Source organism: Myotis myotis, unplaced genomic scaffold (assembly GCF_014108235.1).
Source record: "Myotis myotis isolate mMyoMyo1 unplaced genomic scaffold, mMyoMyo1.p scaffold_m19_p_11, whole genome shotgun sequence".
NCBI lineage: Eukaryota > Metazoa > Chordata > Mammalia > Chiroptera > Vespertilionidae > Myotis > Myotis myotis.
Window position 1 is genome coordinate 52,784,903 of NW_023416315.1, and position 20,791 is coordinate 52,805,693.

Sequence of the window (20,791 nt, forward strand, 5' to 3'; positions counted from 1 at the left end):
TGCTCCTTTGTCAAAGATCAGTTGACTATATTTGGGGGGGGGTGTCAATTTCTGGGCTCTCTATTTTGTTCCATTGATCTATTATCTGTCCCTTTGCCAATATCACACTGTCTTCATTACTGTAACTTCACAGTAAGTCTTAAGGAAGCAGGTAGCATCAGTCCTCCAACTTTGTTCTTCTCTTTCAATAATGTGTTGGCTATTCTGGGTCCTTTGCCTCTCCATATACACTTCAGAATCAAAATCCATAAATGAACTTTCTGGGATTTCTATGGAGATTGCATATACATCATATTGGGGAGAAATGACTTCTTGATAATACTGAGTCTTCCTATCCAGCACCTGGAGTATCTCTCCATTTATCTAGCTCTTTTTTTTTCATTTCATTCATCAGAGAGGCAAACTATAAGAGTTAATAGGAATAAGGTACCCAGGGATAGAAGGCAAGAGCATTAAGATGGGTGCCGTCTGGTTGTGCCTCTCCAAAGTTAGAGCACATGCAAAGCTGGCTGCCACAGTGGTGCCTGAACAAGAGACAAATGGGTCGGTAGACATTAACTGATGCATAAGATGTGTCAGAGACATTGGCTAAAAGCATAACCCTGAGGTTTACCTTTACCCAGTGAGGTCAATGGAGGCAATACCCAGCTGATAGTCTAGCTTCAAATTCAGTAAGAATATGATTCTCTTGGTGCCAGCATTTCTTTATTGGGTATTACATTTTCTATACAAGGGAGACATGAAGCAAACATTTTAGAAGGAGGTCACTGTCACTGGGTATCTGTGAGCTGCGCCATCCCTACTTCTACTACTTTATTTCCTGACTCATGTATTCTGGCTAAAGGAGGAATAGTTATCATGTATCACGCTGGTTCAAAGAATATTCTCAACCTACCAGGCAGCACTCCATATTGAGAACGTTTACCTAACCAGCCGGAGGCATACCTGAAGTTTAATAAGCCATTCTACTGTTTATAAGGCCAGCTGCTTCTGGGTGTTGGCTATATAATGAGACCAGTGACTCTCAATGGGCTGTAGCCCATTATCTTACTTGGGCTCTTTGGTTAGGAGCAATGTTGTGCAAGATACCATGACCATTTATAAGGTCCCTACTAAGTCCCCAGATGGTGGCTTTGGCAAAGTATGACAGGCATGCACAATAAAACCAACTTGTGAATCCTTCATGGGTCTTGCTGTACGCTTCATTCAACACCCTGATCTCTCCCCCAGACCCTGGGAGAATGATTAGATCTGCTAGGTCTTCAAGGCTGCAGGACAAAGTCAACGGTGCCAGATCAGCAGAGGAGCCCTCTCATGCTCTGAGTTCACTCAGACCTGATGGCTTTTCATTCACCTGTGCAATGGGACTCTGCAGCACACACAAATGTCATAGCTGTTGCCTCCAACATGTGTCTCTTCTGGTGGAGGGTGCAGAGCACAGTGCCCTCCTTCACTGTGATGGCACTAATGGAGTGGCCCAGCTAACATGATGTCTTTGGGGTAGTGGGCAGTAAAAGTCTCTTGCCCTCAGTGGCCACAAGGTTCCAGGTGACCATAGTTCAGAATAGGTGTCAGAGGTGATGTTGAAACCTAGGGCACACAGAGATGGACAGGTTAAGATGGGCCACCAGAGTGACTAGAAACCAAGAAAAGGTGAGAGATGGCAGAGATAGAAAGTGAGAGGATACTCTACCATAGATACATTTGTAATTTTCATGAAGAACCCTGGAGATAATCACTGTGCCACTGAAATCCTGCTCTCCTACCTTAATTCTTTCTTGAACAGGGAAGTTTACAAACAAGAATTTCAAAATTATGCTCTGATCTCTTTTTGGCAAGTATACCCAATGATGATTTTAAAATATTGAGTCCTTTTTCAGTTCACAACCATCTCTCCAGTCAGACTCTCCAGTATATTATCTCCACAAGCATTTCTCATGGTGTGTTTATAGAGTACTATTTCAGAGCAAAGTTAATACAAACCAAACAACAACAAAAACCCAATAATTCCGTGAGCATGGGAATGACTAGGCTAAACATGTGTCTTTACATTAGAATTCAATAGAAACTTTGATATGTAAATGAACATACAGATTTCCCAAAGAATGATATAGGATACAGTGTTTCATGTATTTGTTAAGCTGGGAATAAAACTTAGACTTTCCTGGCTTCAAGTCTTGTGGAATTGAGAGTTGTGGTAGAAATACTACCAAACTTTGAGACAGGACACCCAGGTTTAATTTCCAGGTCTTCTTTTCCGTTATTACATCATTAGGAGTGGTTACTTAAAATGTCTGAATCTCTGTTTCTTCATCAATATAAAGATAATTCTCTAACTTACCTAAAGGGCTCATCATGAAAATTAAATAGGTTATTGGCTGTAAAATCACCTACTTAGTAATTAATGCCAAATACATATAAGTTCTCCGTTTAACTCCAAACCACATGCTCTTTTATCCTTTCTTTCTTTTTTCCTATTTATTTATTTATTCTTAGTACTCAACCAAGGATATTTTTCCTTTGATTTTTAGAGAGAGTGGAAGGGAGGCGGAGGGACCAAGAGAGAGAAACATCAGTGAGAGAGAGACACATGGGTTGGTTGCCTCCCACATGTGCCCCCACTAGGGCCAGGATTGAGCCTGCAACCAAGGTATGTGCCCTTGACTAGAATTGAACCCGGGGCCCTATAATCCATGGGCCAATGTTCTATCCACTGAGCCAAATCAGCGAGGTCCAAACCATATGCTCTTAAAAATAAAAGTGCAGTGTTTAAAAATCCATTGTGAATTGTATTAATTATATTTAAAATGTTACATACAGAAATGAACCTAAAAGTCCATAACAGATGAAGGGAATATGACTTGACATTATATATATTTTATGTATAACAAGTGTAATAAGCTGCCATCCAGTGAATGAGGGAGGGGGTGACCCAAGCCTTTAGAAGGACAGTTTGTGAGTATAGAATAGAATAAAGATGACTGACCCACTGGTAGGAGAATATCAATGCAATTGTAGCAAAAACAAGGCAAATATCAAAAGAAAGGAGCACTTGGAAGCAGCATAGCCAGAGAAAGTAGCACTGCACCCAGCCAGGTTCTTGCCTCACTTTGCACATTTGGCCTTGGGCATTTAGTGGAGCCTAAGCTGCTGTAACTGAGAAATGGAAATGACTTTTCCTCTGCCTGGGCGTAGGAGCTGGATCAGATTCTCTTTTCCACTTCTCAGTTCTACATTTCCTTTGCACAGCTTTGCTTTCTATCTTGGTTGGCCTCTTTGTCCAAAATTGTTCAGTATCCCAAACTGCAAAAACGATAAGCATAAATTACTAAATCCTGCTATTAATTGTGCCTATAATTGCTCAGATTAAGTTCTATGGCTTAAAATTCTCTGGAGTTCATTCTAAAGCTCTTGATGTGTTCATTATTTCCACGGGGTCTCTTATCTTGAACCTTAAGAGGAAGGCTCTAATCCTGGGTAGTTTGAAACCAGGGCATGAAACCCTGGTTCCTTGCGTTGGTAGCGCAGCCACCCTGAATAGCGCACCACTAGATGGCGCTGAAGATCCGGCCGTAGCAGGAGAATTGGGGATAAACACACAAAGCTATTTTCCTCTGGTCTACTGGCTGGCTATAGGCGGTTATGTCCTTCATTGCCAGGGATCTTGGGGATGTCTTGGCTTGAATCTAATGCAAACAGTCTCTCCTCAGTGCTCAGCAGTTTGTAAACGGGTCGTGGGTTCAGCAATAGTATCTCTGGGTCTTATCACAAGATTCCTTAACGAGTGGATCTTTCTCTCCCTGCACCTTCGCTCAGTCCCCAAATCTGGGGCCTATCGTGTGTTTCTTCAACCATTCATTCAAGCACTTATTGCATATCTTAAGTGTCAGGTAAACAGAAAAAAGTGATGTGGTTTGAGAGGTACTGGACTTCAGCATTTTTTTTCTTAGTCTGCCATCAGTATCGGGCCTGGTTACTGTGCCTCAGGGTGACTGCTCAGTCCCTACACTCATGGGACCAAGTTGCTGGCAGCTGAGCTGTGTTTCCAGGAGGAATCAGAACGGAAATACTGGGGTTGTTATATTTACAACAGCCCATAATCCCTCTCTCCTCTGAGACACGCCATCAATAGAACTGGGCATGTAACTTCTCTGCCTAATCCCTTCCCCCAAGCAAGCTGCCCTAACAGCTTTTTCTTTTTAATTCAGCTCTTGCTATTTAACTAATATGATATAGTTTTTGGTCTTTTATTTTTTAATGTTAAAAAGTCTGTTGGGAGTACACTATGATGGAATATTTTTCAACAATTAAAAATGAGCTGTCAATGAAATAACATGGAGAAACTTTAAAAAGCATATTACTAAGTGACAGAAGCCAGTCTGAAGGGCTATATACTAGATTCCAACCATATGACACCTGGAAAAAGCAAAGCTATGGAAACAGTTAAAAGATCAGTAGTTGCTAGGGGTTGGGAGGAGGGAGAAGATAAATAGGTGGAACACAGAGGATTCTGGGGGCAGTGAAACCATTCTGTGTGATACTCTAACAGCGAACATATGTTGTTATACATCTGTGTCCCCCAGAAGACATGCTGAAGTCCTAACCCCCAACACCTCAGATTGTGGGCTAATTTGGAAATAGGATCTTTAAGTTCTAATTAGTTAAGACGAGGTCATATTGGAATAGGACAGACTGTCGCTCACTATGACTGGTGTTCTTAAAAGAAGAAAGACACACCGGAAAGAGTGCCACGTGAAGACAGGGACACCTGAGAGGAGGAGGCCTGTGACAACAGAGGCAGAGGTTGGAGTGATGCATCTACAAGCCCAGGAACGCCCAGGATTGCCAGAAAACACCAGAAGCTAGAAGAGGCAAGGAAGGATTCTGCCCTGCAGGTTTCAGAGGGCGCATGGACCCGCTGACACCTTGAGTGCTGCTTTCCAGCTTCCAGAACCATGAAATAACACATTTCTGTTATTTGAACCCACCAGTGTGTGACGCTTGGTCATGGCAGCCTTAGGAAGCTAACATAGCCTTCATTTTGCTTCCCTCTCCTCCTAAGTGACCTGACCCGTTTCCACGAATTTAAAAACCACCTGTTGCCCTAGCCGGTTTGGCTCAGGGGATAGAGCAAAGGCCCTCGGATTGAAGGATCTCAAATTCAATTCCAGTCAAGGGCACGTACCTCAGTGGTAGGCTCAACTCCTGCCCTGGTTGGGGCATGCACTGGAGGCAACTAGTTGATGTTTCTCTCTCTCTCTGTCTCTCCCCCTCACTTCCACTCTCTCTAAAATTCAATGGAAAAATGTCTTCAGGTGAGGAGTAACAACAAATTAAATTAAATTAAAAAAATGAATAAAAACCATCTGTTTGCTAATGATTCTCCGGTTTATACATGAAAGCTGTATTTATGTGAACAGTGATTTCACTCTACCCACTTGGCAAAGAAAAAGATCTTTTCCCATTTTCCCCATTTCCACAAACCAGGCTTGGGTGTCCATTAACCCAGAGAAGGTATTGTGTGGGGCAGGGGAGATGGGAGTGGCCACAATACAAAAAGAAAAAGAAGGAAACCCTAGTTTTGAGCTCCCAAAGGTTCAGGTGCATGAGATACTAGAGTTTTCAAAGGTAATTTCAAATTGTGTCTGCTTTGGCCTTATACACTGACTTTACAACTTGCCCCTGAAGTCAGATGAGACTCTCTTATCTCTCCAGCCTGCACCCCACCTTTTTCCCCACTGGTATAACTGACCACTGGACCCATCTGCTTGAATATATCACAAACATCTCAAACAAAAATGTCCAAATCTGAACTTGGATTTCCTCTCTAACCAGTTCCTCTTCTATGTCCATTGCCACCTTGCTAATCCCAACCATTATCATTCCCCATGGAGTTCACTGGAAATAACCTAACTGCAAACCCTACTTTCTCATTTGCCTCCACACCGTCCATTCCCCAAATAATAGCAGTGGTGTCACAGCTACTCTGCTGAAAATCTTTAAAAATCTTCCCAATGTCCTAAAAATAGTCTCCTAAGTCCTTACCAGGGTCACAAGGCCCTGTGAAATCTAGCCCCGGCCCACCTCTCCAACTTTGCCTTATGTTTGTTTTTCTCCCCATCACTCACTGCATTCCAACCATCCCGGCTTCCTACATTCTTCCCAAACATGCACACTCTTTCCCACCTAATTGCCCGCCTCTGGCCGAGGGAACAGCAGTAATGTGGAGGATTTACATGGCTAGCTTCCTCTTAGCCCTAGATCGTAACTGAAAAACATCTCCAAGAGGCCTTCCCTAACTCCTGAGTCTATAGAGGTGCTCCACACTTTTCTCTCATTGCACCCCATTTTCCCCTTTTGAGAACTTCTTATAATTTGTAATTATATAGTCATTCATTAGTTTCCCTGTTTATTGTCAGCCCCACTTACTCCCCCACCTCACCCAGATTATAAGCTCCATATGGACAGGGGCCCTGTCTGTCTTGTTCTTTAACATATACTAGTATTCAGTGGTGAGCATGGTTATGGACTGAATTGTTTCTCCCAAAATTCATACGTTGAAATCCTAACCCCCATGTGACTGTATGTGGAGACCGGACTTTGTCTTAGCTCAGGTTGCTATAACAAAATGCCATAAACTGGGTAGTTTTTAAACAACATAATTGATTTCTTGAAATTTGGAGGCTGTAAGTGTGAGATCAGAGTGCAGCAAGGCTGGGTTCTGGTGAGAACCCTCTTTTGGGCTGCAGACTGCTGACTTCTCACTGTGTCCTCACGTGGCAGGAAGAGAATGAGCCAGCTCTCTGGTCTCTTCTTAGAATGGTACCCTCACTAATCTCATTTGTGAGGGCTCCACCCTCATGACTAATCACCTCCCAAAGGCTCCACCTGTGGGGCGCAGGTACAGTGTTTTGGCCAGGTTCAAGCCTCGGACTAATGAAAGGACAGGGTCCTCTCATTGCCACGTGCAAGTCCCAGCTGGAGGGCAGGGCCCTCCCAGCACAATTATACCAACGGCTGTGGTTGTAAGCTTGAACCTATGGTCCAAACACGTAACCCCACATGCCTTGTGCTAGAGCTCAAGTGCATGTAGTTGAGTGCGGTTGGAACTCACAAGAATGCTGTAAACAACGTGATCACGCCCCTAACTTTGCTTCGTGACATCTGCTAAGACATGGCTTGTGGGCGCTGTCGTTGTCTCCTCATCAGGGAGGCAGCGTCCCACCGAGACCCGTCTGTCTTTTCCTTAATCCTTTCACCGGCACCCCACCCCCCCTCGGGATCACCCTTGGTCGTGCAGCCACATCCACCTCCAAATACCATTGCATTGAGGATTAGATTTCAACGTGAATTTTGAGGGGGACACAAATATTCAGCCCATTACAAGCCGTTAAAGAGGCAATTAAGATTAAACGAGGCCATAAGGATGGAGCACTAATCTAATATGACTTGGGTTCTTATAAAAAGAGGCGATTAGGACAGATATATGTATGCACACAGAGCAAAGGCCATGTGAGGACTAGCAAGATGGCAGCCATCTGAAAACTCAGAAGAAGAGAGGCCTCAAAGGAAACCAAACCTGCCAGCACTTTAATTTCTAACTTCCAGCCTCCAAAACACTGAGAAGAAACATTTCTGTTATTTAAGGCTGTGGCATTTTGCTATGAGGGCCCTAGCAATCTAATACAGGCACACAGTAGACCAGCGGTTCTCAACCTGTGGGTCGCGACCCCTTTGGGGGTGGAACGGCCCTTTCACAGGGGTCGCCTAAATACATCCTGCATATCAGATATTTACATTATGTTTCATAACAGTAGCAAAATTACAGTTATGAAGTAGCAACGAAAATAATTTTATGGTTGGGGGTCACCACAACATGAGGAACTGTATTAAAGGGTCGCAGAATTAGGAAGGTTGAGAACCACTGCAGTAGACACTCAATAAGGTTAAAGGGATAGGTGAGTTATACAATTAAAATTTCACAGGTGTGCTAAGTACTAGGAAGGAGAAATAAAGGTTGCTGAGAACAAAGTAACATGACCTGCCCTAGGGTGGAATTACTTGAAGGGCTTATCTAAAGAAGCAATGTTCAGGCTGAGACTGAAGGACGCGGGCTTAGTCAGGCAGAAGGGGTTGGAGGTCTGTAGAAAAGAAAGGAGCACAGTGTGTTTTAGGATCGGAAAGGTGATCCCAGAGAATAAGAGGGAGAGCGTTCTGGAAGAGGCTAGTGGGGCAGGGCAGAGCCAGAGCAGGCAGGACATTTCAGGCCACTTTGAGGAGCTGGGAGGAACAGGAGGCTCAGATTTGTATAAGAAGACCCCCCAGGCTGTGGTGTGGGGCAAGGATGGGTATAGACAGATCAGGAGTCCGTGGGAGGCCGAGTGGGGAATTGTCACTTGAACTAGGGGGAATGGAAGCAGAGATGAACAAGCAAAAAAGGGAAAGACTTCCTGTTTCTGGGCATGGAAAGTCACGCGGAAGGTATGGATGGTAGTAGATAAGGGAAGGAATTAATAAAAATATGAAGAAATAGCACCTGTTTTAATAAAACCCTGAAAGTATTGAAATGGGAATTCTGAGAGGAGATAATCTAAGGATTGGGGGAAGATGAAAATCAGGATTGTCTTCCCCACCGCTGTTGGTCTGATAAGTTCACAAAATCCCCTTGGTAACACAGGAGCCCCAACACGTCCTGGTTCGCCATGGGAAATAATGCTATTTTGCATTAATACTTTTGGCTTTTAGCCCATCTTCATGCACTTTTACGTCTGATTTTTCTGCTACTCAACAGATTGCACTCTTGGTTGCCTTTTAATTATTGAATTGCTGTTCTTTATCTGCAGTCTTGACTAGTAACCTTATTATAACAATTGCCCAAGACTCAGAACTGAATGGTGCACAATAAAAACCCACAATAATGAAAATGCTTAAATTAAATAAAACTCTCCTAACAAGTAGCAGAGCATTCTGGAATGGATTGTATGAGTCACTGACTGTATGATTTGGGAAGTTATATCAGCTAAAGAAAATAATTTAATCCCAACATTCAAAACCCAGGCCTGTCCTAACACACTTGCCACAGAATCCCTGAGTAAAATAGCCTCCTCATGCACAGATTATCCTATATAATAAGAGCCCAGTGACCAAAACAGTGGAACGACCAGAACACCCAGAGACCAGAACAACTGTGGCCCCTCGTCCTGGCCGGCCCTGCCCCCCAGTGGGGACCCCCACCCCAATTGGGAGTTGGGCCGGCCTGCAAACCACCCACAGCCCCTTGCCCCAGCTGGCCCTGCCCCCCAGCAGGGACCCCTACCCCAATCCAGGTCCCCCATCAGGGCAGGCGGACTGGCCCTCACCTGCGCACTGGGCCTCTATTGTATATAATAAAAGGGTAATATGCAAATTGATCCTAACGGTGGAATGACCAGAACACTATGAGGCACACTGACCACTTCTTGGTCATTTTCCCCAGCCGGCAGGCTCCGATCGCCTGATGGCTAATGGGGAACCGGGGGTGGGTAGTGGGGGGCGTGAGTGGTGCCAGGTCGAGGCTCCTGCCCTGCCGGTCGCCCCACACACAGAGGGCAACTCACGGTGGGGTGTGGGGCCAGCAAGTGGGCAGAATGGCCGACCTCTTGGTCCTTTCCCCAGGCCATCAGGCTCCAATAGCCCAATGGCAAACAGGGAACTGGGGTGGGTGGCGAGGCTGGTGAGCAGGCAGAACGGCTGACCTCTTGGTCCCTCCCCCCAGCCAGCAGGCTCTGATTGCCCGATGGCGAATGGGGAACCCGGGGTGGGTGGTGGCAGAGGGGCCAGGGCCGGCTGCAGGCAACTGGGGAAGATGGCCGTGATCGCAGGCCAGGCCTAGGGACTGTCCCCGCACACGAATTTCGTGCACAGGGCTTCTAGTGAATCTATAAATAATATCCTAATAATCTGTTGGTATTTACAACTACTGTTTTAAAACATATTTGCTAGTGACTTCAATAGTTACAGCATATTTCTCTTCAATGCCCCCTACCCATGCATGTTTATAACTGTGTGTGTGTGTGTGTGTGTGTGTGTGTTGTAACCTCACTAAAATAGCCATACTGTGATATACAGGCTAGAATCTGCTTCTCTTTTTTATTTTTAAAGAAGAATAAGAAGGGGAAAAGTCTCATAACACATTTAAGAAAATCGCAACTTTGTGACTTGAAAATGCAGAATGGTTTTATGAATAGAGAACTAGAGAGCTATGTTCTAAATTCTATTCTTCCTTTACCATAAGGGCAAAAAGGCATCAGGTGGCAAGAGATTTGATCAAGCACCTTATGAAAGATAAGATACAAGTTGAAATAAAAATGAGATACTGTAACAGAATGGCTAAAATTAAAAAAGGCTGATGATACCAACCCTTGTGAAAGATGGAGAAATGGGAACATCACACATTCCTGTGGGAGAAAACTGGCACAACCACATTAGAAAACTATTTGAAATAGCTCCAAAAGATGAATGCAGACATACCCAATGATTCTACCGGTAAGGATATCATTGCATTAATTTCTGATTGCTGTAACAAATTACCACAAACTTAGTGGCTTAATTCAGAAGTTTGAAATGGGTCTCCTGGGCTAAATCAAGGTGTTAGGCAAGCTGTGTTCACTGATCATGTGATTATGTGATCATTTCAGCTTCCAGAGGCTACCCACAGTCCTTGGCTAATGGTCCGAAAGCCAGCAACAGTGGGGTGAGTTCTCACACTGTATAGCTCTCACCCCCTCTAATTCCCCTATTTAAGGACCCCTGTGATTACACTGGACCCAACCAGATCACCCAGGATAATCTTTTTATCTTAAATTCAGCTGATTAGCAAATTTACTTCTATTTGCTTCCTTACTTTCCCTTTGCCACAAAATATAACATATTCATAGGTTCTGGAGATTCGGATGTAGACATCTTTGTAGACTGTCATTCTTCTTACCACCATGGCCAACAGAAATGCATACACATGTGCTTCAAAAGACATGTATAAGGATGTGTAGAGCAAGTGTGGTCTTTATTGGTCCAAAGGTAGAACTACCATCAATGGTAGAACAGGTTGTTATATCTTATATATTGTAGTATATTCCACATGGAATCCTTTATAGCATTGAAATCATTGAGTCACAGCTACATGCTATAGCTCAAATGGACCTCACAAACAGAATGTTAAGCAAGAAGCCAAACACAAATAAATCCATATGGCAGGATTCCATTTATATAAAGCTGAAACACAGGTAAATATGTCAATTAAACCTCAATAAAGCTGGAGGAAAAAAAAAAGCCAGCCAAATTTGGTGCTGGATGTCAAGGTAGTGACTACATTTAGGGAGGAAGAAGAGAGATGATGACTCAGAGGAGCACAAGGGCTTCTGGATGCTTCCGGATGCTTCTGGGTCATGTTCTATTTCTTGACCTGTAGTTACATGGTTGTGTTCACTTTTGAAAGTTCATTGAACCATACAGGTGAGATTTGTGCACTTTTCATATCTGTGTTATGCTTCCATAAAAAGGTATTCAGAATTGGCACACTGTGATACTCTTCCTTATTAAATATTTTTAACCTATCAGTCTCATGTCCTGGGGAGCTCTGTGGAGAGGCCCACATGGCTGCGTTTAGAAGCAGATCTTCTGAGGCCTCAAACAGCCACACAAGTGAGCTTCAAGTGGCCATATGAGCAGTCACAAGAGATTGCAGCCAGGCCGACACCTTGGCATGGCCTACGAGTGAACCTGAGCCAGCGTAGCTAAACCACTCCCAGGCTCCTGACTCACGGGAATTGTGGGATGGTAGATGTTTGCTGTTTAAAACCACTAAGTTTTGGGGATAATTTGTTGCTCAGCAATAGCTCACTAGTAGAGATCTGTGTGAGAGCCTTGGCCTGTACTCTTCACACATCCACATGAAAGCGTATGTGTAGCCCTGAGCAAGAAGTCAACTCCTGAAGTCGGTCACCTGTCACAGAGTACAAGGGACAGGTTAAGTGTACAATCCACATCTGTGGGTCAAAGGGCAACACCTTTGTTATAGAAGACAGAAATCAGTGACAGTGTATCAGAACAGTCATGTCTAAATGTCCCATAGCAAAGTAGGTGGCAAAGCTCCTGTTGCCTGGGAGTCCTGTGCTCTCTAGATCCATAGTCCAGGGCATGGATTCCTTCCCTGCAAGATGTCAGATGTGCCCTGCTTTTCCTTCAGGTACAGCCACTGATGGTTCCCAGATCCCTTCAACCCCTGTGGGGGTTACCCCAGCCTTCCTCTGAGCAGTTGTTCTGAAAATGCCTCCCAAGTGAATTCTGGGAAGTCACACCTCCTGTCACCTGCTCCCAGTCTGGCTCCCTCAGTCAGGTCACTGAGATCTGCCATTGGGGCCCTCTTTCCTCAGCTGCCCCTCTACAACCAGCTCAGAGGAGGGTTCCACCTCTTCCAGGCCAGCCTTGTTTCCCACCAAGCCAGCCCTGTTCCCACCAGGCCATCCCTGTTCACACCAGGCCAGCCCTGGTCCCACCAGATCAGCCTTGTTCCCACCAAACCGGCCCTGTTCCCACCAGGCCAACCCTGTTCACACCAGGCCAGCCCCTGTTCACACCAGGCCAGCCTTGTTCACACTAGCTTTCAAGACCAAGCTCTTGATTAAGGGGTCGAGTGAGAATTGATACTGAAAGGCAATCAGTTGCCTCTGTTCTACCCACCTTCTCCTCCCCCTGAGACAGGAAACTCGTGGCTCAGACTTGCGGGGAAAGAACTGAAGGCAGTATGATTTAAAGAAGAAACGAAAATAAGCCATTTTAATGTTTTCAAAATATGATTCTGTTCTCAACTCCACCATTTACACTCAGATAATAATTGTCCCTCTTCCTTTCACCCCTTACACACCTAACAGAGAAGGGGATCAAAGGTGAACTGTGAACGGGGAAACTGTGGGTGAGTGGCCATTTAAGTGGACGGAGGGGTGTGAAGACTGAACGGGAAGAAGGTAGTGAGCAGACAGCGCGAAAGGGCAGATGAGAACCAGGGACAGAGAACCCGAGCTGGGAAAGCAGGGCAGTCCCAGAGGCTTCCTCCTTTGTCTAGTCCAGGCTGGGAAAGGGTTGAGGGGGAGGAGGGAGCCTATTTTTAACATGCAAGCTCCCCTCTCCAGGCATCAGGTTCAGGGAGAGGCCTGCAGAGCTTAGTCCTGTGGCCAGCACAGGGAAGCTGCAGGGGCCGCTGTCGCTGAGCCCAGGGAAGATTTAGCACATTGATTTGTCTTCCCCCTTTATTTTTTTCTAGTCACCGTGGTTGGTGATTGAATGGGGAGGTTGGGGAGGACCGCCAAGGCTTTTTTTTTTTTCAGACAAGGCTTTTAAAGGTGCCAATACTCCAGCAAGAAATAAGGAATAGTGGCTGCTAAAAGAGCCTAGATTCTCCATTCTGCCCTCCTGTGCCTCATTTTTCTTTTCCTCTTTTACTTTCTTGGATGACCCTGCCTGTCAGCGAGGCGATGAACAGCTTTGGAGAAGCAAAGAGCGGGATGGGTGGGAGGCTCACAGGGGGAGTCAGAAGGCTTGGGTCCTGAGCTTGGTTGGTGATCCGACCTTGAGGACATGGCAGCCCAGCTCCCTGCTTCCTGTCTTATTTCACAATCTTTCTTGTGAAATCTTTCTTGTACCCATCAAATATTTATGGAGTGTTTATTACATGCCAGGCACTCTCCATACAGTTGTGACAAAACGGACACAGTCCTACCCTCAGGGAGCTTACATTCTAGGATGGCAGATAATGGTAAAGAAATGGCAAGACATGAATACGTGCCTACAGGTAATAAGTGCCAGGAAGAAAAACACAGCCACACTATATAAAAGAGATTCACTGGGAAGAGGCTTCCTATTCTAGATGGTGCCCAGGGAAGGTTTCTCTTGGCGGCGACATCTAAGCAGGGATATAAAATAGAAGAGAGACCCAGATCATATCCATGGGGCTAGTATGCCAAGGAATGTAAGAAATGATGAGAAACAAGCTCAGGTGGACCCTCAAACCTGATGGGACAGGTGTAGGAATTACTTCCCACATTTTTTGTCATACTTACTCAGTGGCCACCACCTGAAAGGTGGCCCTTATCAAAGGAAATCATGTCTGAATGTTTCCTGTTCCTGATAGAAGCATGTTAAGCTACAGAGTGGCACAGGCCTGAGATTTTTGAAAAATAGAACTTTCTAAATGAAAAGAATTTGTGAATCATGCTATAATTAGAATCTAAAATACTTCTTGTAACAAAAGTCATGAAGCAGACATATTTGTGACATTAACTCTCTTCCTCAAATTCTTTTGCAGAAAATAGGCAATTGAATATGTCCCAAGGTCTTTCTCACATGGTGCTAACATTTCCATCTTGTAGACTTTGAGCTATTACCAACAAAAGCCATTAAAGCCAAGTTGTGTGTATGAGACCATAGCCACACATATTCTTTCTCTTCTCCCTGTTGTCTACCTCTGTGTCCATTCATTTGATGTTGGCTGGGAATATAGGCATGAACGCAACAGAATGGACTGTGTCCCTTTTCTCATAAAGCATAGCCTTTGCTTGTGAGACTGTCAATATATAAACAGATCAACATGCAAAAGGCCTGGTAGCCATTGGTGATGAAAAGAGAAATAAAGCAGAGAATGGGGAGTGATTCCATAGGGGTAGGGGTTTCTACTTTCTATGTATATCAGAGAAGGCAATATTTGAGCACAGACCTGAAGGACTGGAGGGAGCGACTATTCCAGGCAGAGGGAGCAGGTATAAAGACTCTGAGCTGTTAGAAACAGGAAGCTGGTGTGGCTGGAATGGAGAGCGGTGTCTTAGTTTTCATCCTCCCTGAGGTAAGAACTTGCATGCAAGTGGTTTCTTCTGGAGGTGGTCTTAGGAAGCACAAGAAAGAATGGGGAAGTGAGAGAGGGGAAAGAAGGGAAGCTAAGAAATGAGGCATTTATGAGTGGGTTACTGCTTCGGGCAACTGAGGCTCAACATTGCTGGGGACCTCCGAGAACGTATGGAACACGCCCAGAACCGCCTAGTGAGCAGTCAGGAAGCTGGCTGTTTATCCGGCTTCTGTTCACCGGTGAAGATGGCTTGTAGAACCTGCCCTTGAGGACATAGAATACTTCCAGTGAGGCAGGATGGCTCAGGCAGAGTCTACAGCTGTCCTCTGGGGCAATTCTGTGGGGGTCCAGGCTTGGCACTGACCATCTGCTGGAGGAGGGGGGATGTAGAGATGAGCTCAGAGAAGAGGTGGGGGCCCGGGTCAGGCAGGCCTGGTAGGCCACGATGAAAACTTGGAGTTTTCTTTTCAGCAAGAGGGCAAACCTTTGGAGAGTTTCAGCAACATGATCTCTTGTGAATGTTACAGTGTGACTCTACTTTGCAACCGCGATAGCTCCCAGTGAACCAAAAGGATAAATCCATAAAGTTTTCTGAATGTATAAAGCTGAGAACCAACCATGCTGACCCCCAAGTGCAGTCAACCTGTGAGACGCTTCCAGGCACATCTGACCTGGAACACTGCCCTCCTGAGTCATCAGGAAAGGACCACGGACATTGCCTGTGCTCTGCTTCACACGGCCACGAAGTGTGATCTAAATGCACCTATTTCTAGGATCTCTTCAATTCCCCCAGGTTTTACTGCTGTCACAGGCTACCCATGGCCAGGAAGGTAGCTGAGAAAATGGGATTCAAAAAAAGAAAAAGACTGAGGAAGGGAGGGAAGGTAAGGGAGGAGGAAAGACTAAATGGAGAAGATAAATACCTATAAATTGGAGAAAGGATGAGAAGCGAAAGGCAAAAGTACTGAAGAGAAAGGGGTGGTGGGGGAGGTCAATGCGGGTGGAAGCAGGAAAGGCTGCCTTGAGGAGACCCCAGGAGACGGCCTGGGAAAGGAGTGGAGCAGCACAGCTCACTGGGGGAGCGAACCACGCCCCCCGCCCCCCCAGAAAGTTGGGAGATAGCGGGGCTGGGACTGAAGGGGTGGGGATGGGTGAACAGGGGAAGCAGGGACACAGAAGAGAGAAGAGGGAAGCGTCCAGGGAAAGAGCAGGTCAGCCCCCTGTGCTTGCCACGCAGGGCTTTGCCTCCTGAAGACACTCAAAGCTCACGCTTCTCTCTCCGTTTGGAATAAACACACTTGCCCAGCAAGAGATGAGGGGTGCCCCCATCCATCCCAGCTGCCCCTCCACTTGTCCCGGGCTGTACCTGGGCACACCTGGGTGCACCTGGTGCTTTGGAATCCCCAAAGGTAGAAACAACGTAATGGGTGTCAAAATCCCCACATCCTAATGGGTGTTAGAGCGCGTGCAGGAAACAATATGAGACTAAGAAACCAGTGTTGCCAGAGTTAATCTGTCACCCACCCCCATCCTATGGAGAGGAGGCCTCAGAGAACCAAGGAGGAAACATTCCTTTAGAGGGAAATTTAATGTTGTGCCCTCCTCTTAAATCAGCAGGAGTTGCTAGGAGACACTCAGAAAGTCTAGCATGTTTTGGGGGCATATTGGGGACTGATACATAATACGTGTCTGAAAAAATATAAAGGCAAAGGGCTTGAGGCAGAAATAGAGAAAGAGAGAGCGAGAGAACCCTGGAAACAATGGGCACTTGCACAAGCAACTATAGAACAGGGATGTGTCCTGGTGGGTCACATGTGTGAGCGGAGGAAGATGACCTGCAGCCACTGCAAAGGGCCCTGGCCCAGAGGCACTGCTGGGAGGATGAGCTGACCCAGCAGAAGGTGGAGCCGTGAGGGCGAAGGCCTGAGTGTTGGAGGCTTAGTCAGCCTGACTCATGGGAAAGGATCCTGTGGGGCACCTCAGAGGAACCACAGAAGAAAGCCTTGAGGGAAGAGTCAGCTTTGAAACTCTGCCAAGGCCAGAGACCACTCCCATTACAGCAGCCAGAGACTGTACCTCTTCCCTAATCCCTCTCCCCACCCTCACCAGGGCCACAAATAGCAGCTAGCAAGTGGCCGAGGAGCCAGCGGAGGGAGAGCAGCCGCCACCGCCCTGTCCGTCCTGCAGGCGGTAGGCCTGGGGGTCAGGAGCAAGCTCTGGCTGGTGTTCATTACTGTATGGGACTGGGCATATTCACTATGAAAAGAAATCTGTTCTGGTGATTTAAAGGACCAGGAAAACCTTAGACCTGCCCAGAACTCCCCCCAAGGCAAACACTAGGCCACAGAGCAAAGGGACACATGAGGAATGAGTGGTCTTTCTCACTCAATAGAATGAGTGCACGTGTTCGCACTAGACAGGGACGATAGGCGGGCAGATAAGGACGTATCAAAACACGACTGACCTTCAGTAACAATGATCGCGGAAGAAGTGGACTTTGCATTTTGACTTGGTCATTCCCTCTGTGTTGTTTCTTATGACCGGAGGTTGGTCTCACAGGCCCATCAGCAGTGGGCACTCATGTCTCCCCAGGGACACCTTTGCTGTTCAGTACCCTGACACCCGATGAAGGGGGGGGGGGGGGGCAGATGACTTGGTCATGGGTTTATAATCCAAACCACTAGGCTTTTTCTATAGAGTATTGAATAGCATGCTTTTCTGCTCAGTTATACTTTTTGTGTAAAAATGGAATCTTCAGTAAAACCCGATCAGCATAAACGAATGTTCACAGAACAGATCATTCTTCCAAATGGTGACTCTTCTATTTCTATCAGGAAATAAGAGTACCTAGCTATTTTCTTTCAAAACCACAGATTCACATATGCATAGAACTATCATAGGGCCTTGTCCTGTCCAGCGCAGGACCAGGGAACCTGCACTTTAATAAGCAATCCTAGCAACTCTGATTTAAGACAATTGCTTTAATTCTTAGCGATCCTATGGCCTCTCAGGACTCAATCTAACCTTTTGTTTTTCCCTAAACTTGAGTGAAACTAGTTTACCGTAAATCTTTTCATTTAAAGCCATAACATTTTGGAGAGCCTTAGGTTTTAGCAACATTACCAGATATCAAACCAATGAACATTTCTCTCATATGAAAAACTAGTAAATTGGTTCTAAAGACCTGCCTTCTAATTTCCCAGCAGAATACACATTTGCCCTTCTTGTGGCTCCTTTTCATCGGTGACAGAAGCAAGTGGAACGGCCAGTTAAACTGTAGATGTACAGCGGCGTCCCCGTCAGACCCTCTGTTCCAGTCAATAGCAAGCAACGCTGATGTGCGTTCACTAGACATTTTCCAAAGCAAAGATCACACATCGGACGAGATACAGGTCTGCGCTGACGGGGTGTAGAAATCTAAGCTAGCCCAGTTAAGGGGAATTTAACCAGATTTCAAAATAGATTAAGTAATTTCTTCACACACTCAGAGAAAATCAGATAGAAACAGGTGTGACTAGAATAGTAAAAGTCAGGAGGGAGGAACTCCATCCAGCCGGGATTTAATCAGAGGCTCCCGCCGCCGACCTTTCGGGCCCTTTTCCTCTAAGATTCTGCCGCTTGTTTTTCTCTATTAAATTTCTCCGTGGCTTTGGCCCATCATCCCAGCCTGTGGAGAACATTTAGAGTCTTGGTTTTGTCTTCTATCATATTAGCTATTCCCCCAACGTGACTCATCCTCCATCTGACTCACACACCTATAAAGAGCTGCATTCGAGCTGGTGATGAAAACCTGGAGCAGGACAGACCCCTAACTTTATTACAGGGCAAGTGGACTCACCCACACACATCCATTACCCCCGTTTGCAGGCGGAACATCTATATACACCTATGATCGCACACACAAAAAAGAAGGCAGAAAGGCATCAAATCTATTCCCGGGAGATTGTCAGAGACACACAGTAGGTGTGATGGGTCAAGGTCAACATGGGAGTCAGGGCAGTAGGAAGGGGGCCGGGTGGGATTGAAAGATGTCTGTGAAAGCCCCAGGGACACTCAAAAACTAGGAACAAGAACCACAGCCTTTATTTAGCACTGACGGGTGTCAGCCACTATGTGTTAGCTCCCTGAATCTGCACAGACCTTTGCAGGAAAGCACATGGGCTGAAAGGCTTGGGTTGGAATCCTGGCTCCAGCTCTTACTGGTTATGGCCTTGGGAGAGTTACTTGCCGGAAGGGCCTCATTTGAAAATGGTAATAGTAACAGCACCAGGCATGGGCTTGTGGAATTCAATAGGGAACTCTGGCTGCTACAAGGGCTAAGCCCTCAAATCCTAGTGGCTTAACATAATAAAGGTTTACTTCACTCGCACAACAGTCCAAGTGGGTATTCACCTGTGTTCCTTCCTTTCTGTGGTTCTGCTAACTACTGCGTAGAAAGAGATGATTTGGAGATGGGATGGGAGTGGGGGAGGCGGGGGGTGGAAGGGTATATTATGGACCACAACTAGAAGCAATGCACATTCCACAGTACCTGGAAATCAGTCACATGGCTGCTCCAAACGCTAGGCAGGCCAGGAAACAGAGCTGGGAATCCAAAAGGAAAAATAAACGAATTCAGTCTCTTCCATAGCTGTGAGGATGAAATGCAAACTCCTTGGACAGGTACCTGGCACAATGAATGGTAGTGATTATTACCATTTCAGTGCACTAGCTCTGGCTGCCTTCCCTGTGCGTTGTCCTGACCCCCTGTCTCAGCTATCTGAACCTTTCCCTGTAGGGTTCCCCAGGTATGCCCTGACCTTGGATTTGGGATGCTTTGAGGGTGCTCTCTGTAATGCTTGGGAACCTTCAGGCATTAAGGCTGGCTCTGCTCTGTGGACACATCTTCTCTGAACCCACTGGTCATGACACCAGTGGGATGTGAGGGTGGGGACAGGCTAGGCGGTTAAATCTGCATTAACAGCCCAGGAGAGAACTGGAGAGATCCACATCCACATTTCATCAGCAGCGACTGGATCTGTGTTTTCAGATGGGAAGGCGAGCAGAGAATGGACAGTGTGAGAGGAGATCCGAGGTCGGAGTCCTGAGAAACACTCACATGGGAGACAGTTCCCAAACCTCAGACATGGATGCTCAGGTGTGGGCCACCTATGACTTTCTTAAGCTTTGTTTCTTTGCTTCATTTTTATGAGCTTGTTTTGAAAGGAAACGTATTACCACTGTAATAAATGAGAAACTTGCCACTACCACTATCACTGCCATCAATAGAAAGTCCTCCCCAAAATTCCTACAAATGGAAACAAATAAACACAAACCTGTTTCTACATTCCAGCTGGTGGCTAGTAGCCAGACAAGGCTAAGTCTGAGCTGCCTCTCTCCCTCCTCCTCCTCCTCCTCCTCCTCCTCCTCCTCCTTCTCCTCCTCCTTCTCCTTCTCCTTCTCCTTCTCCTTCTCCTTCTCCTTCTCCTCCTCCTCCTCCTCCCCTCCTCCTCCTCTCCTTCTCCTTCTCCTCTCTTCTTCTTCTTCTTCTTCTTCTTCTTCTTCTTCTTCTACCAAGGAAGATTAACAAGCATTAGAAAGGTGTAACAGACCTATTAATTCCAAACTCAGGCTTTCTCTTTGTTTCAACCAGAAGGATTCAAAGGGAATGAAGAGAGAATCTAGTCTCACTACACTGCTCACATTTCATTTCATGCTAAGGCAGGGCTCAAATCCAGAGGGGAGCATTTTGCACACAGTGCACACGGCCCTGCTTGTGGCCTTGTACTATCTAAAATGATCCTTCTGTCACCAGTGGGATGAATCCCTCACGTCGGGAAAGCCTGGAGAGATGGAGTCCCCGCATTGCGGTGGGGACGTCTGGGAAGGGAGTGGTCGGTGTCAGAGGCTGCAGAGAAGACGGCAAAGTCAGGACAGGAA

The 20,791-nt window shown here is 46.1% G+C and overlaps 1 long non-coding RNA gene across 1 annotated transcript; it reads right to left on the minus strand.

Moving 5' to 3' along the window:
* Positions 1-703: 703 nt before the first annotated feature.
* LOC118665734 lies at positions 704-20,250 on the minus strand. Its single transcript, XR_004970740.1, has 3 exons — positions 20,188-20,250; positions 19,404-19,538; positions 704-1,590 (listed from the first exon to the last, which is right to left on the minus strand). It is a non-coding gene; the product is annotated as an uncharacterized LOC118665734 (long non-coding RNA).
* Positions 20,251-20,791: the final 541 nt, after the last annotated feature.